This window comes from Rhineura floridana, chromosome 5 (assembly GCF_030035675.1).
Source record: "Rhineura floridana isolate rRhiFlo1 chromosome 5, rRhiFlo1.hap2, whole genome shotgun sequence".
In the NCBI taxonomy this organism is placed as follows: domain Eukaryota; kingdom Metazoa; phylum Chordata; class Lepidosauria; order Squamata; family Rhineuridae; genus Rhineura; species Rhineura floridana.
The window spans coordinates 88,656,603-88,671,238 of NC_084484.1; the positions used below are offsets into that span (position 1 = coordinate 88,656,603).

Here is a 14,636-nt window from a genome sequence, read left to right on the forward strand (position 1 = left end):
CTGTGCAAGATTTAGCTTTTGCAATTATTGTTCTTTTCAGTGGGCTTACTCCTTGGTAACTGTCAATAAGATTGCTGCCTAAGACAAGGACCATGCTGCTTTATGTTATAACAATGGGCTTGCATATATTGTGCAAATAAAAAAAATAACAACTGTTAAAATCAGAATTACAGCTATGCTCAAAATAAATGTTTTGGCTAAAATCAGAATTACAGCTATGCTCAAAATAAATGTTCTAGTGATCAATTTCAACTAAATGCAAAAATAATCTGCTCTTTAATTATAGCGAATTAAATGGTCTTTGAAAGTTCTAATACTACCTGACTGGAGGGGCCTACAACACAAGATGTTTGAATTCATTTTCTAAGAATCCAGCATTTAGTTCTGCTAAATACTTCATCTATATTTAAAGGGTGCCCATAGAAGCTTAAAAACAGGGAGAAAAAAGTCCAAACTGACATTTAGGCAAAATGCCAATTTCACCATGGAAATGGGGTGACTAAGCTACACTAGGTACTATTCTGTTTTGTAAACACTGTTAGTTTTAGTAATTCAAAGGATGAGACAGCTATTGTACTGTGACAGAGAACAAACCCAGTTAAATGTAATCTCAAATACTGCTACAGAGATCTATTTAAAGCTTAAGATGCTTACACAAGCTCATAAAGTCAGACCCCAAAGTTGGAACAGTTACTACCCTCAACTGATTAGTAATTGCAGAGACATTAATCTTTTAGTTCAGTACATTAGCATAAATTCCAGTTACAGTTTTTTAGTGCATTCTTCCCCAGTGAGTTGTTACCAAAAGGTAAATTTAGATTTATGCAGATAAACATGTTCAAATATTTCTATATGAATGAATTTACAATTTCTAAATTTTATTTGCACTGCACAATTATAGAGCTATTTGGGAAGCGTTGCAGTGGGTAGAATCTAGGTCCTGGTAACTTTAGCTATTGGAGGTCAGATGTTGGCATGGATAGATATGTGTAATGAAGAAAATTTTGAGGGATGAGTGTATTCCTCCAATTCTGGTCCATTATCGTTTTGCCATTCCAATATCCCTTTGACTCCAACACGCTTGTCTTACAGACAGAATAGTGGATTCTTGAATGATAAAAGATTTTGTACATGCATTTAACACTTTTTTAAAAAAGAAAAAATCCATTCCCAAAGAAACAGAACAATTCCGTTAGTTGTAGAAAAACAAATCTAGAGGTAAAGGCTCAAGCCTACTCAGGGTCAATCTAAATTTGCTTCAAAGTAGCCAACTTTAATCAGTCCACTCACTCTTTGCAACTAATGCATTCAGAACAAGTCTAAATTGGAACAAAATATATACAACACTGAATATTCTTTCTGCAAAATAATGTTCACTAAACCCTGCAGCCAAAGATTCGGGTGGTTATTTGTGAATCATTTTATAAATAGAAAACCCTTTGTCTCATGGATCTACTTGGGGGAAGGACTGTGGCTCAGTCGTTAAAGCATCTGTTTTGCATACAGAAGGTCCCAGGTTCAATCTCTGGCATATCCAGGCAGACTGAGAGAGATCCCTGTCTGAAACCCTAGAGTGCCGCTGCCAATCAGTGTAGGCAATATTGAGTTAGATGGACCAATGGTCTGATTCAGTATAAGGCGGCTTCCTATGTTCCTGTTTGCTTCCTCTTCTTACTGTGACTCTCTCAAATTTTCTTGGTGTTTGCCACCCTTCCACCCTATGAGAGGCCAGGAACCAGTAGCTAGGGATGGAGGAAAAATTTGATTCAGTCCATATTTAAAGGCAAATCTCTCAAATCTCTCTCTGAAACAGTATAAGTAGTGAAATACAGCTATCCTTCAAACCTAGTAAGACAAATTTTGTTGTTCAATCATCCAGTGAAACCAGGTTTACAAAAATGCATATATTAGGGACAGTGTGCAAAAAATTGAATATATCATTATATACTGAGCCAGGTTCACAGTCCTTCTATTAATTTACAAAACCTTGAACAACTTAGTTCCAGGGTATCTTAGGGACTGCCTGAACCCTTATAGCCCAGCTCAATCACTGAGATCATCGGCAGGAGCGGCTTTGGTAATCACGAGTTGGTGAGGCTCATTTAACATCAACATGAAATTGAGCCTTTAGTGTCACTGGCCCAGTTTTCTGGAATGCTCTGCCAAGAGAGATTCAGCAGTTGCCTTCTGTTTCAACCTTTAAATGCCTGCTGAAAACCTTTCTGTTCTACCAGGCTTATGCAGGCAATTAAGTAGACGTCTTTTTACAATAGTTAACCTTTGTTTGAATGTATTTTTATGGTTTTTGCTGTATGGTATTCCCCCCCCCAAAAAAATGTTATTGTTGTTGTTGTTTGTTTTATACCCCGCCCTTCATCCCGGCAGGAATCCAGGGCGGCAATGTTGTAAACCACTTTGACTTTAATTTATTTATTTATTTATTTGCCACCCCATAGCTGAAGCTCTCTGGGCGGTTTACAGTAACTAAAAACTTTAAAAACAAATATACAAATTTAAAACACATCTTTAAAAAACAATTTAAAACACAATTAATTTTTTTAAAAACAATTAAAACAATTACAATGAAATGGTGGTATACAAATATACACGAATAAATAAATAAATAAATCAGTGGAAACAGCATACAAAATGCATTGTACGAGGAGAAATTGCTTGCACAAATGCATATGAAAATGTTTTTATGAAAAGAAATTCACACTAAAATGCTGAAGTATTTTCATGAGGATTTTTTTAAAAAAAAAAATCACAAATTGCTGCAGAAATGTGTAGAACTCAATTTCAGATTGGAACAATAAGATGAGAGAACTAAATTGACAGATCCTTTCATCCCTACCAGCAGTCCATGGGACGGATCCAGCCCATGTCCTCTCTTCACCTTGCCTCTCACAAATTTTAGGCTTGGGGGGGTAGGTGTTTTTTCCAAACCTAATTGCAGCACGGGGATCTGTAGCTCAGGGGTGTAGCTCAGGAACTGTTAATCCTCCTTATACACTGCAGCCCCTCTATTGAAAATGAACCTACACTTTAATTAGGCTTGGAAACTGCCTAAATGTGGTGCCAACAGGAGTCTTTTCCAAGCCTAATTGCAGTGCAGGGGGGCATTAAGGAGTCCTAACTGGGAAGAGAAAGGTTAACTCCTGTTAAAATTAGCTCCCATATCTCTGTTAGAGTTGAAAACAAGAAAGTGAATACCCCCTGTGCATATGCATGCTGTGCACTCTCTCTCTCTCTGTGCTGTATGCGTGTGATGTGTATGCAATATAAGTGTATGTTTGTGAGAGGGGGTGGTTTCCACACCCATTCTTGTTTTGGCTTCACCACTGCTGGCATTCAGCCTTCAGAGAGTTGCGCAAGAGGGAATTTTGCAAAAAAATGTTCCTCATCCATTCTCTAGACCATGTTTAAAGAGTTTTTGAAGCCTGACTCTCTCAATGGCACATCCTATTATCTAGTTATGTTTCGAATGAAGACAATTTGGGGGTGGGGCAATGATATCACATATCTAAAGGTGTGTCATATAGAAGAGGGCAAAGATTTAGTTTTGCTGACACAGACAGAAGGGTTTGATCTGACAGGCTTAAACTACAGGAAGGTATACTGTGGATGAATTTTATTTATTAATTATTACATTTAAATCATTTATTTATTTATTAGATTTATATCCCACCCTTCCTCTTAGTAGGAGCCCAGGGCGGCAAACAAAGGCACTAAAACACTTTAAAACATCATAAAAACAGACTTTAAAATATATTAAAACAAAACATATCTAAAAAAAATTAACTCGAAACATTTTTAAAAACATTTAAAAGCTTTAAAATCATATTTTTATTAAAAAAAGGTTTTAAAACATATTAAAAAGCAATTCCAACACAACATAGACTGGGATAAGGTCGCTACTTAAAAGGCTTGTTGAAAGAGGAAGGTCTTCAGTATGCCCAGAAAAGATAACAGAGATGGCGCCTGTCTAATATTTAATGGGAGGGAATTCCAAAGGTAGGTGCCACAACACTAAAGGTCCGTTCCCTATGTTGTGCGGGATGGACCTCCTGATAACGTGGTATCTGCAGGAAGCCCTCACCTGCAGAGTGCAGTGATTGACTGGATATATAAAGGATAAGATGGTCTTTCAAGTATCCTGGTCCCAAGCTTTAAAGAGCTTTGTACACCAAAACTAGAACCTTGAACTTAGTCTGGTAGCTAATAGGTAGCCAGTGCAACTCTTTCAGCAGTGGGGGTGACATGTTGGCAATACCCTGCCCCACTTTTCCTGCAAAAAGGAGCCCAGGGCAGCAAATATTAGGAGAACTATTAGGAGAAATTTCTTAACAGTAGATGGAGCCAACTACCTAGATAGGTGGTGGGCTCTCCTTGCCTGAGATCTTTAAGCAGAGGCTGGAAAGACATCTGTTAGAGATACTCTTCTGGGTTTCCTGCATAAAGCAGAGAGTTGGACTAAACAGCCTGTAAGACTCCCTCCAACTCTGTGATTTTAATAGCAAACTCGGGTGGTGAGTGGTGACTGAACTGAAGGTAAAATGTGACAAGAAGGAGGAATCAGCATGTTCAGGAAATCCCAAAGCTTGCATAAGTACAAAAAAAATGGGGGGATACAAAAAAAAACAGCCCACTGAGGGCTGAGCATGCTCAGAAGCCATGGAATATCGACTGTGAAAGTTCAAAAAAAAAACAACAGCAAAATGGAGAAAGGCATAGAATGCTCTGCTCGAGTTCCTTATAGCTGACTGGTAAAATCTCTGAATAGGAGCACACCTACAAAAAAGTGAGGATGCACTGCAACCTTTTGTTGCAGGTCCCACATGTACAATCCTCACCCTAATCTTCCATTTTTCCTATTGCCAGTCTGCTACAGGTCCTGGAACAAATTTTGTACACTCACAATCAATTTAATTTTCCTGATGACTTGTCACTTCTCATCAACTCTCCATGTAGCTATATTCTGACCTCTTACCAACCTCATAAGCACCATCTGCAGCTTGTGGCAAGCCCAATATAGAAACACAAATATTAAATACTGAAATTAATTCTAAAGAATTGGTTGAAATGTTTTAGACTTCAAAATCTATTCCTCCTTCATGAAATAGATTCATTTAAAGACCCACATATGTTGCTTTGTTTTCAGCTGCGGATAGCAAAGCTATTTCATTGGAGTTTAGTATTTTCCATGGAATTCAAAAGCTTTAAGAATCAGAAGCCAGAATAATGTGGCTTGGCTTTAACAGTTTTATTGCTTCATTCAGTAACAAATGAAATCCATACAGGTGTTCCTGTATGTAGTACAAAAATGTTATGTGCAGCCTTATCCTATACATGCTTGAAATGGAAATGGGCTGCCTTCAAGTCAATCCTGACTTATGGCTACCCTATGAATAGGGTTTTCATGGTAAGCGGTATTCAGAGGGGGTTTACCATTGCCTCCCTCTGAGGCTAGTCCTCCCCAGCTGGCTAGGGCCTGCTCAGCTTGCCACAGCTGCAAAAGCCAGCCCCTTCCTTGTCCGCAACTGCCAGCTGGGGAGCAACAGGACTCCTTGGGACTATGCAGCTTGCCCACGGCTGCACAGGTGGCAGGGCACGTAACCCCTGAGCCACTCACTGTGGGAGTGATCTTTAGCTGGCCCTTCCCAGGAGATGGCTTTAAAAGAAGATTAGACAAATTCATGGAGGACAGGGCTATCAATGGCTACTAGCTATGATGGCTGTGCTCTGCCACCCTAGTCAGAGGCAGCATGCTTCTGAAAACCAGTTGCCGGAAACCTCAGGAGGGGAGAGTGTTCTTGCACTCGGGTCCTGCTTGCGGCCTTCCCCCAGGCACCTGGTTGGCCACTGTGTGAACAGGATGCTGGACTAGATGGGCCACTGGCCTGATCCAGCAGGCTCTTCTTATGTTCTTATGTTATTATTTGAACCTACCAACTCTGGACTCCCAGTGAGGCTCTCCTCCCCACTGTGCTTGCTCAGAAGTAATTTCTATTATGTCCAGTGGAGCTTACATCTACATAACTATGCACAGGATTGTACACATAGATATTTAAGTCATCTGGTTGTTAGCCCAGCCTCACTCAGATGGAGAAAAAATGTTTAAGTTACAGATCAATAATGCTGTGGTTCTATTATCATTATTATAGTATGTATTCAGGTTTTAGTTGGGGGTGTTTGGCTTCTGGGAGAGCAATGGCATTGATTAACATACTGGACCAAGAGTTTGCACTAAGCCTGTTGTCCTGTTCAGAGCGGGATTCATGAGGCTGAGATGCAGGTACAATCAAATCTTGTTTTATTAAAGTAATGGATACATCAAAAGCAGTACACTTCATAGAAATCTCTAAGCTAGCTCACTAGAAGTCCCTAACTGCACTCTAGAGATGCTCTGCAACGCGTGAAGAAAGTTGACCCAGCAACTTAATCCAGAGCACGACAGTCTTAAGTAGGGAAAGTTTTAGATCGTAATCTCTGGCTCCTCCGCAATCCTACCTCTGTCCTGTCTGCTTCTCGCGGCATCGAGAGCGGGGTGACGGGGTGTGTGCCTCCAATGGCTCGTCCGAAAGAACCATCTCCTTAGCAACCGGCTTGAGGTCAGGGGGCGGCGACGCGCTCGAGGCATCCCGGGAACTGCTTGGCAAAGGGGGAGTCACCGCCCCCTCTGGAACATCTTCCATCGGCTCCTCCAACCTGTCGGGGGTGGCGCGCTCTCCGCTTCTGAGGCTGCGCCATCCGTGGGAACTGGCCCGGAGTCAAACTCCCCTCCCCTCCCAAGGTCTTGCTCAGACTCAACAATTCCTTGGTCTTCCGTGCCCTCTGACAGCTGGGAAATCTGGAACTCGTGCCTCCCCCCTCCCTGGCCCTCGTGGGGAAGCGGAGGCTCAACACCACTAGTAAGTTTTACTTTGCCTGAGTCTGTAGTGACAATGCTGGATCGAGAAGAGCAGCCATTCACTGGTCTTTTAAGGAAAGCGCAACTCTATCCAGAACAAGTTGTTCACCTAATACTCAAACATGAGAATCACCTACCCACAACACCTCCATCTTGCCATGATTCAACTTCATGTTATTGGACTCTTCACGTTATTGGACTCTTGACCAAATCCAAGCCTCCATTCAGCACCTGTACAGCTTATGTGACTCAGATAAGAGAAATAGAGCCAGGTGCCACCTGCATACTGATGACAATTCACTCCAACACTATGACAACTTCACCCAGTTGCCTCATAAAGATGTTAACAAGAATGGGTGACAAGAAGTAACCTTGCAGGACCTCAAATCATCAATGCCACAGAGTGGACCAGAAATCCCACAATGCTACTTCTGAAACCTAACCTGCAGGTAGCAGCAGAACTACTGTCTCATTGTACCCCCCACTCATCTCACAGAGCTAGTCTAGCAAGATACTATGGTTCAAGGTAACAAAATCCCCTGAGAGATCAAAGAGAATGGACAGGGTTGCACTCTACCATCTCTCTCCCAACATAAGTTATCCATTAGGGCAACCAAGGCTGTCTCAGTGCCAAAGTGGAGCTTGAGCCTGGACTGCAACACATCTTGCTAACCCACTTCATCCAAGAGCATCTGGAGTTAAAGCACCTTGCCCCAAAAAGAGTAATGGTTATTACAACCCCCCAAAGACCAAAGAGGGCTTTTTTGAGGAGTGGATGCACAACTGCCTCCTTCAAGGTGGCTGGCACCATTTCCTCTTGCAAAGAAGCACTCACCACCTCTTGGATCCAGCTGGCCAATCTCCTCTGGACTGATATTAATAGCAAAGATGAGCAAGGGTCAGGCATATAAGTGGTTGGCTGAATGCTTCTAACCACCATGCCTACATCCTCAGACAACATCAGGGTGCCCTATTCTGCTCTCTCATTCTCAGTGCCCACATGAATAATAAAAATAACCAGGAGGCACAGATAAAGTCCAGATGACATCAATATGATCTTAAATGTTCAATCAATAACTTTAAAACTACAAATTTCATAATATGCAGGTGATGGGATATCAAATGTGGAGTTCAGAATTCAAAGAGATTCATAAACATATGCATAAAATGCATAGGGCTTACACTACAAAAGGAGAAACAATGAATCTTCACACTATCTGCGCTAATCGAAAATAGGATCTGATAATCTCCAAACTCATGGACATACTACTAGGTACTTAAAGTAATCACTAGCAGTATCCTACCCAGGTGATCATGAAACTTTTTCTTAAACTCTCCTGCCTCTCACACAAAGGAACTCAAGGAATAGGTAACAAGTCACTAAAATACCAAAGTACTTAAAAAAGGCTAAACATGTCTAAAGTTCTCCTGCATCTCACACAGGAGGCAACACAAAAAATGCCTAACCCCTTCTATTTTGACCATAAACTTGTGTCCTTTACCTCATGGTTACTCCAAAAAAGATGACACCCATGACACCCAAAAGGGAAACACCCTTTTGATGTCTCACACACATACCACACACTGAGGCCTTGCTTCCTGTATACAATAGGCCCTGAAGTTAAACTCCTTACTCTAGAAGTGGGTACAGAAGGAATTTCCCCTGCGCGAGAAACTTGGTCCCGGGATTCCAGAGCTCTCTCATCAAATGATAGATTTTACTGCATTCTACATCCTGTTCCATAACCTCCTCCTCTGGAAATCTCCCACAGCAGCAATGTATGTATGTGTTGGAGACTGGAAATGGGAGCCTAGGGAATTGTTGTTGTTATGTGCCTTCAAGTTGATTACGACTTACGGAGACCCTATGAATCAGCAACCTCCAAAAGCAGTCGTGAACCACCCTGTTCAGATCTTATAAGTCCAGGTCTGTGGCTTCCTTTATGGAATCAAGCCATTTCTTGTTTGGCCTCTTTTTCTACTCCCTTCTATTTTTCCCAGTGTTATTGTCTTTTCTAGTGAATCATGTCTTCTCATGATGTGTCCAAAGCATGATAACCTCAGTTTCATCATTTTAGCTTCTAGTGATAGTTCTGATTTAATTTGTTCTAGCACCCAATTATTTGTCTTTTTTGCGGTCCATGGTAAGTGCAAAGCTCTCCTCCAACATCACATCTCAAATGAGTTGATATTTCTCTTATCCGCTTTTTTCACTGTCCAACTTTCACATCCATACATAGAGATAGGGAATACCATGGTCTAAATGATCCTGACTTCAGTGTTCAGTGATACATCTTTGCATTTGAGGACCTTTTCTAGTTCTCTCATAGCTGCCCTCCCCATTCCCAGCCTTCTTCTGATTTCTTGACTATTGTCTCCACTTTGGTTAATGACTGTGCCAAGATATTGATAATCCTTGACAAGTTCAATGCCCCCATTGTCAACTGTAAAGTTGCATAAATCTTTTGTTGTCATTACTTTAGTCTTTTTGACGTTCAGCTGTAGTCCTGCTTTTGTGCTTTCCTCTTTAACTTTCATCATCGTTTGTTTCAAATCATTACTGGTTTCTGCTAAGAATATGGTATTGTCTGCATATCTTAAATTATTGATATTTCTCCCTTCAATTTTCACAGCTCCTTCATCTTGGTCCAATCTTGCTTTCCATATGATATGTTCTGCGTATAGATTAAACAGGTAGGGTGATAAAATACACCCGTCTCACACCCTTTCCGATGGGAAACCAATCAGTTTCTCCATATTCTGTCCTTACAGTAGCCTCTTGTCCAGAGTATAGATTGCGCATCAGGACAATCAGATGCTGTGGCACCCCTATTTCTTTTAAAGCATTCCATAGTTTTTAATGATCTATACAATCAAAGGCTTTGCTGTAATCTATAAAGCACAGGATGATTTCCTTCTGAAATTCCTTGGTCCATTCCATTATCCAACGTATGTTTGCAATGTGATCTCTGGTGCCTCTTCCCTTTCTAAATCCAGCTTGGATGTCTGGCTTTTCTCGTTCCATATATGGTAAGAGCCTTTGTTGTAGAATCTTGAGGATTACTTTACTTGCATGGGATATTAAGGCAATAGTTTGATAATTACTGCATTCCCCCAGCCACAAAATCGGGGAGATGGGTAAATAACTGAAAGAGAGCTTACATAAAAGGCAATATTTCTGAGTGAGAGGCTTCAGTCCTATACATACCTTACCTAGGAGTAAGCCCCTGAACTCAGTGGAGCTTACTTATGAGTAGGAAGTAGGACTGACATTATCTAATGCACAGGCTAAGTAGAAAAGCTATTTTTAAACCTTTTTAAAATACAAGGCTTACAGCTATTTTTTTTAACAATGGTTAGCATCCTCTACAACACTATAGTACCTGTAGCGTGATGCAAAATATGCCACACAAATACTAAAAAACTAGTCAGAGTGTTATTGAGCAGAGTAATGTCTGTACATTTAAAAAAACATTGAGAAAAAATTGTCCATTTAAAGTAGCTTCTCAATTGTGTTGAGCTATGTACATGATTTCTGCAGGGATTATATTGGAGAGACTCTTGCTTCTTGTATCATTTCTGTGGAAATTGTTTTACGAAAGGGCATTACAAATAACAGCCCAATATTGTAGTACTTCTAAATATGCCATTTGGCATAGTGCTTAGACTCTGTTTGCTTCTTATAATAGTTTTGCTGCTGTGCACATCAGAAGAGATACTGACTTGAATGATAAAGCAGTACAAAACATGCAGTATTCTAAATGGAGCAGAATGAAATGGTGTAATAGTAACACATCTTTCCAATATGTGGTCGTCAATGTGTGTGCCGCATAAAGCTACTGAAAATTTCCTAACCATGTGTGTTACACTTCTCCACATCTTATTTTAAAAGCATCCTGGGTCAACACAAAGACTAAAATCTAGCAAATTACAACACACTTTACTCCAGAAAATCCTTTCCTTTTTTTTTTCTTGGAATGATCAGTTGGACCTGCCAGTGAGTTACCACATTGTGCCAGCACAAGGCTATGGTGGGTGGGGTGGAAGACAGAAGCTTCAGTTGACCCAATATCACCCATGGATCTTTCATTTTCTCTTATGCCATCCATAAGATCATATCACTCTATGCTTTGGGTCCAAAGGTGCCCTTCCACAAACAGAAAGCCTGTTCTATGCTTGGAAGGCCTATCTGCAACTTAATAGGTGAGTATTACACAAGAGAAGGGAACTGAAATCTAGAGATGTGCTTATGTTTGCACAAGTCCTTGCACAATTATTTGTACAAGATCATTCCTCTGAATTTCATAGCTTTAAGTGTTTAAATCCTCAACCTTCGAACACAAAGCAAGCTACAGTGCATGTTGTTTCCCTTTACAATTCAAGGTCATTCTATGGCTGGGGTTCATCCTACTCTTCATTGCAAAGCACTGCAAACCAAACCTAGCTTTCCAAAAGGAACTGTTTGCATGCCAATCATTAGGGTTTGCTTTTCAATGTAAAACTGCATGCATCCTATGTACAGACAGGTGCACAATCCCTTTGTATACTGTGATGCAGCTCCAGGTACTTTGGTAACTGACATCTTCCTTTATTGCTTGGACACCAAATCATGCAATAGCACTAATGGGTGACCTGGTTCCAGCCATGCTTCTTGGGATCCAACACATTAGCTGGAATTATGTGATGTTCAGAAGGAAGGAATGAAAGAGGAGAAATCCTGGCAGTCTGTAAGTTATTTCTTTTAATATTCTTTTTTCATCTTACTCCCAAGAGTACACAGGAGAGCCCCAATTGTCAATATATGATTGACTTAAAGCCATTTTATCCAAAAGTTCATTAATACAATATTATAAAAATAATCTCTTATTTGATTGCTTTTAAGTCCAAAATTTAAAGTCTCACCACTGCTTGAAGTGAGGCAGGTACCAGGACATTTTCCAGTGGTAATACCCTGCTGGTAGAATCTCTCCTCAAGGAGGCTTGCCTAGGGTTGTCTTTGTTTCCTTTTTGGCACTAGATGAAACCCTTTGTTTTTGTCTAGAGTTTTTAATCTGTCTATGGGTGCTTTGCAGTAGAATTTTGTTTGGTCAGAAGCTGTGCTTTATTGCAGGTATTTATTGCTTTTATCTTTGTAAGCCACTCTGAGAGCTTCAGCTGAAGATCAGGCAATAAATAATCTAAATAAATAAATAAATCTTCTTTGCAGAGCCTATTCCTGATAGGCTAGGGTGGCTGTCCCAAGGAATGCAAGAGCTCTCTATCTTCATAAATATCTTCATAATTTGAAATTACTCTTGTTTTTTCTGAGGCGAGGTATAAAGACAATCTCCTTATACACAACTTCAGATAACGCTGAATGAATTCACAGCCTCTTTGGAGAAAGAGACAGAAATATTGTGCAGATGCTGACACAAAATAAAAAGCTGATGTTGCATTTTAATTAAGCATATTAAATGTGTGCATTTGTGCCATCCCTATCCACTAGTCTGCATAGAAATTTTACTGCTGAATTGTTTATAAAACTATATTAACAGAGATAATTTTCAGCTCAAATTCATACACTATTTATGCACAAACTGTTAAACTGACATACACATCTGAAGCTGAAGGGTTGAGATCTTTCCATTACAGGACAAGAACCAGCCATTAAGGAAGGTTAGCCTATGGTATTCCTTTATGGGGTTAGCTACAACTTACTTTTAAAGGGTCCATTTGGAAAGTTACTTAAGCCAATTGGAGGATGCAATACACACACACACACACACAAACCACAGTTAAACAGTTATCACTTTTAATATATGTACATGGACAGTAATAGTGCCAGCATAACCTCTGGGTCCATTACAGTACCCCAGTGGCATGTGAGTCACTGAATTATGGCCCTTCCAATGCTATTCCAGTTAAAAAGGAGTTTTGCAATCACAAAGGAATGGGAAATAGTCACATAGACTTCCCGCATAATTTGGGGATTTCTGTGTTACCAGAGTGGTGTCAGACCTAAGAACAGAGCTGGAGCTTCACTTACTCCAGTGAACGCCTTATAACCTATATGGCCTTTCAGGCAGCAGAGAGCCTATGGGACTCTAACCATTACTACATGTGACATTAATGACAAGGTTAGCAATGATGTTGTATGTGTCTGTTTTTAAATTAAAACACCAGGTGTGTGTGTGTGTGTATTGTTATCAGGATCACCGCACATGGGAATGGTTTAGTGTTGGGGTAACTGTCATTGGTGCCACGGATTTGTACAAACAGCTGAACATGCAATGGTTGTTTCAACCATTTCTCCCAATAAGGACCAACATGTTGCCAGACACGGCCACATAAGAAGGATGAAGAAAGGCAACAGTGGTCCATAACCAGAAGCAATCCTACTTAAAGGAAAACCAAACCTGATCTGGAAACCTTCATGGTGTACTAGCTGACCAGCTCTGGCCTATCAACCAAAGCAGCATGGTATGTTTGCTCTTCTTATAGTTCCCAGCTTTGGCTAGAGCTGGGTAGTGCAGGGTAAATCCTTCCTGATATCCTTCAAGTTACCAACTAAAGACCAGATGTAAGCTCCAGTGATAATATCCTCCCAGGGAGAATTTAGTTCACCAACTGTAAATACAGATAAATCTTTCTCTGGCTAAGAATAAAATACACTTCTTTGCTTGTGGCTGGCAAACATTTCCATGCAAACATATATGCTAAATGTTTAACCCCCTATTGTTTAAGTGAAGTCAAAACCCATGTAACATTTTTCACTACTGAATTCACCAGAACAACAGGGATATCATTCAACATATATTACATAATGATAAAAGGAAATTACTATACCTGTTAAAAAGACATCTAACACTATGTCTTCAAATGTAGGGTTCTTGAAGCTTATGATGATAGAAGAATGGTGACCAAGGCAAGAACTCACACTAGCTGGTTCCATTGGCTGAGGAATCAGACCAACACCAGACAAGAAAAATACCCATTCCTCAAGCTGCAAAAAGAATAAAAGTGTTCACATTTTAATTTGAAACTACTTTGTTGTTCTTTTTTTGTATTCCTGTAAATTTTAAGCTTGATGGCCCTGGTCAAGGGGCTTTGGAACACACACAAGGGAGCAGCAATACAAACTCGGACATCAATGCAAGGAGGAACTTTGTCTCACAGCACTAAATAGATAACAAACTAATTCTGATACAATTTATTTGGATTCCTTGTTTTTTTAAAAAAATATCTCTTGTCTGCTACCCTTAACTGGAAATATGTTAATTAATCAAGCATTAGGCAGAGACTGTTTCAGCCAATTCACTGACTAGCTCTGCTTAACAGTTTTGAGGTGAATTTCAGACAACCCATTATTCTTAGCAATACATTAAACAGAAGATGCTGAAAAGAATATAAGCAAAGAATACTTGACAGAATCTAATAATAGATCCTGTTCAACTCTAACCTTACTTAGTATTATTAGTTTCATTTCATTACGTAGGGATGTTGCTGGTTTACCAGGAGAACTAGGTGATAGAAGTATGTTAACATCTTAGCTGTTATATTCAATCTGGCATTTCGGTTGTGCTGTCCCAACAAAGTTAATTTCAGTGATCAAAAACAAGAATGAAGTGATTACAGCCAGAGTTCAAATTCTTATTGCAGAGTATTCTTTGCACAGCTCCAGACCAGAAACAAACTAAGCAAATCATAACCTGTAGAGGTTTCTCTCAATTTAGCAATGAGGCACAAT

General features: G+C 40.0%; 1 protein-coding gene across 1 annotated transcript in view; it reads right to left on the reverse strand.

Moving 5' to 3' along the window:
• The window catches only part of LOC133385088 (cilia- and flagella-associated protein 47-like), a 100,497-nt gene extending 86,687 nt beyond the window's left edge, over nt 1-13,810 (reverse strand). The window contains exon 1 of the mRNA XM_061627396.1: nt 13,736-13,810. The gene's annotated coding sequence lies outside the window, so the exon portion shown is untranslated. The remainder of the gene's footprint in view (nt 1-13,735) is intronic.
• Between the last annotated feature and the right edge of the window lie 826 nt (nt 13,811-14,636).